Source organism: Vombatus ursinus, unplaced genomic scaffold, assembly GCF_900497805.2.
Source record: "Vombatus ursinus unplaced genomic scaffold, bare-nosed wombat genome assembly UNPS02014821.1, whole genome shotgun sequence".
Lineage (NCBI taxonomy): Eukaryota > Metazoa > Chordata > Mammalia > Diprotodontia > Vombatidae > Vombatus > Vombatus ursinus.
In genome coordinates, this window is record NW_020954599.1 from 26,353,670 (window position 1) to 26,357,676 (window position 4,007).

Sequence of the window (4,007 nt, forward strand, 5' to 3'; positions counted from 1 at the left end):
TAAATCAAGCTACAAAATTTTCATTTTCAATTTTTCTACCCAAAGTATAATTAAACTTCCTCACATTTTTAAAACCCTTTGAAGCTGGCAAAGTCACCCAGAACAAATATCCAAGGGTGGGCGACTTAGGCTCACCTCAAAACACCTTACCCGCACCCAAATTACACTCATCAGGGCTGGGCTGCTATCCTTGGTTCTGTTCTGAAATCTGAAAGGAGATAAGAATTGCAAATCCATAGAACTGCATTCCCCCTCTCTCCACAAATAGCTTTTATAATGTTACTATGCATTTTAAACAAATCACTGAAATCCTAAAGTGATCACATTGAAAGACAGAAAAACCCTTATTTTTGCAATGTTAAACACATTGCCTTGATATTGGATATATAGGCCAGAGGAGTACAAAGACAGTAATTTAAACTCTTAGCTTTGGGATCTGATTAAACCTGAATTCAAATTCTTCTCAGCTCCTTTCCTCTCTCGGCTCTCACCACCTTGGGCAGCATGCTTCAAATCCTTATCAGTACCTCCCTGCTCTTTGATTCTGGTCTCAATCTCCCTCTGAAAGCCTGAGATGGGAGTTCTTTCCCACTGTTCTTTCTCTAATTACAGACCTTAGAAGTTACTTAGAAGTTTTTTCTGGTGAACATAAAATATTTACATATATACAGACAGGTTTGACAGGCAACGTGCACACCATTCTAATTCTAACCTTGACCTATCAAAAGAAACTCATTTGTCCTAAGGTCCCCTTTGAATGGATCCCATGCTTTTTCCTCCCCTTTTCCCTTCACTAGGAAAAGTTTTTACTCCTATGCTGGCTTCCCTTCCAACAGGAACCATAGTCTGACTCCTCCACACTAATAAGGGTTTTCCTTATCCTGGGTAGATGAACTACCCCAGTTAACAATGGACTGTTTTAGGGAATATCTGGAGGGTTTTCTACACCCTCCCTAGGCACCTTCTTTCTTATAGCTTTTATTTTCCCATCTGAGGACTTGTACTCCAATGGTCCTTTGGACTGGTCTCACCTAAGACCTAGGACTTACACTCTGAAGGTTCCTTTCAACTGGTCTTGCCTAGAACTCCTGAAACCTCACTCTGAAAACCCAAACTAGGGTTGGACTGCTCAAAGGAGTGGAATATCTGGACTAACAAGACAGGACTTTAGCCACCAATTTTTCTTACTGTTGCTCAATATATTGACTGTGAGTAGTCCTGGCTATCACAGATTTGGGGTTCACAGTCATTCACTCACTCCTTCCCATTTGGAAGCTCCTGAGTCCTTAGTCAATCTGGACACAGGAAGGGAGGGAAGACAGAAACCACTCAAATGGAGTGGCAGCCCTCACCTCTGAGTTCCTTCTTCTCCTGGTCCAGGATCATCACAGACTCCTGGCCCATGCACCAAATTGTTAGAAAAATCTGAAACAAAAATCTACTACAAGAGTATGTGAAGGAAAGCCTTTATTACACTTCTCACAAGAAGCAGGCACACCACACCATAGTGGCATGTGCACACTGGTACAGAAGTAGAGTCAACTTTTAAATGGTTAGTAAAATCCATATTCCTCTCATTCAAGCTGGGATTGGACCAGCTCATTTTGGGTTACACTCTTCCTGAACCACCTGTCCCATGTTCCTCCATGTTTCTCTTTGTCGTGTTCATCCCTCCCAGTTCATGCATCCCATGTTAAATAATAGCAGCTATCTCCACCCTCAGGGTGTGCCAGTTAATAGTCAATAAGCTTATTAAGCAAGCTCAGTGGAGAAAAGCCTTTGCCCTGTCCTTGACCCCAACAGGTTGCAACTGGTTTAGCCTCCAGGGCTCTGTCTTAAGAAACTAGTTGTTTTGCAGAATGATTGGGGCACTTTCTGATTGGTTGAGGGACTATCCTAAAGATCTTGGAAGTCCTCCTCAGAATTCCCATGTTCTGCTGTGGAAGCCTAACTTCTAAATCTTTTCCCATATAAAGCTAAAGACTCATGGTGTCTTCTAAATGTGACCATTAAGAAACTAGCAAATTTATTAACTCCATATGAAATTTTACAAAAATTGATCATATGTTGGAGCAAGTACATAGACAAGGCAAAAAAATATAAAAAGGTAGAAATAATAAAACAAATCTTTTATGGACTATAAAACAAACAAAAATGGCAATCAGTTCATGGAGCAAAAATGAAAGGCAGAGATCCAAATGGAAACAAAGATGAAATTCTAAATAATGAGTGGATCAAAAAACAAAATAGATAAACAATTGATTATCATGGCAAAAAAAATGGTAAAGATGGAACATACCATAATTTTTGTGATGTACCTAAAGTAGTCCTTGGAGGGGGGTTATATTCCTATAAACAGACATTAATAAAATAAAAAAGAGAGAATTAGTGAATTGAACATGCATACAAAACAAAAATTCAATGGATAACTTTTTAAAAAAAACAGATTTTTCAAAGAACTAGATTTAAATTTTATTTATGATTTATATGCATTATTTCTGTAGTTAATTTCTCCTGTTATTTTTAATATTTGTTCTGTCTTACTTATATTCATCTATCTGAAAAAAAATAAGTACTGAGTTTCAAATACTAAAGATTAGAGAAGGAAAAAAAACTAGAAACAAAAAAAATCTATAGAAATCATAAAACACAAATCTGGGTCATGAAAAGATTAATTATTTGATAAGTTCTTGACAATCTGGTTAAAAATAAGAGGGCAATTTTTCAGTTGTCTGTAAGGTGCTTGGTTCTTCTTCAGAAGCTAAGGCCGCATTGGAGTGACCCCTCACTTCATCTGGCGACTAACACCACTACAAACAAGTCTCTCTTCATCCTTCTGCTGAAATGGCCGTCTCCGAGATTGCTTGCATCTACTCTGCCCTCCTCCTTCATGACGATGTTACACTCACAGAGGATAAAATCAATGCCCTCATTAAAGTAGCAGGTATAAATGTTGAACCATTCTGGCCAGTATTATTTGCAAAGGCCTTGTCCAATGTCAACATTGCAAGTCTCATCTTCAATGTAGGACTTGGTGGACCTGCCCCAGCAGCTGATGGTGCTGCCCCTGCTGGAGGAGCAGCTTCTGCTAGCACAGCTGCCCCAGCTGAGGAGAAGAAGAAAGAGGAAGCAAAAAAAGAAGAATCTGAGGAGTCTGATGATGACATGGGCTTTGGTCTGTTTGACTAAATATTTTTTGTAACATTAAATAAAAAGCTTAACTCAACTGAAAAAATAAGAGGGCAAAAAATCAAATCAACAAAATGTAAATGCACAACAAAATCAGGAATAAAACAAAATTTGAAAACTTATGTAATTATATATCAATAAAGATAAGAACACAAAAAATAGTGAAATATCTTCTCTCTATATATATTATATATATTTATATATGTATATATGAGTGTGTGTGTGTGTATGTATGTATATATATGTGTATGTATATGAAGATTTTTCACCTTTGCACTTTACTTGGCTTCTATACTTGGTTTGGACATTTGTAAAGCCAGAAATAAGCTAGCACAGCAAAGATTAATGATGATATGTATGTGCATATATATATATATATATATATATATATATATATATAATAACAGATATTTTCAAAGAAAGTGTACTTTTTGTGTCTTGAAAAGAACCCCCAATAAAAGGTAATTGCCTGATAAGAATGACATAAAATTCAAATCAGAAAGATGGCAAAAAGGCTTTGGGATATTCTGAACTTGTGATTACCATTGGGTCTCTAAACCTGGTGAATAACACAATCATTTCCGCCCCCACCCCTTAATGCTCATGTTTCTTCTTCACTATTTTCCATTCTAACGGAGGAAATTCAAACTACATACAAGATATATATTGATTATAAACTAAAGCATACTGATGCTAGATTGTAGCATGGTAACATTCTGCCTTTATAGAAAGGACTAAGATAAAGATAAGTCTATCATCAAAATGAATTTTCTGGGCACAAAGAAGTCAGAGATGTTCACATAGTATTTTAGTGGAAA

General features: G+C 36.9%; 1 pseudogene; it reads left to right on the forward strand.

Moving 5' to 3' along the window:
- The first annotated feature begins 2,844 nt into the window (after window positions 1-2,844).
- On the forward strand, window positions 2,845-3,224 carry LOC114024324 (annotated as a pseudogene).
- Window positions 3,225-4,007: the final 783 nt, after the last annotated feature.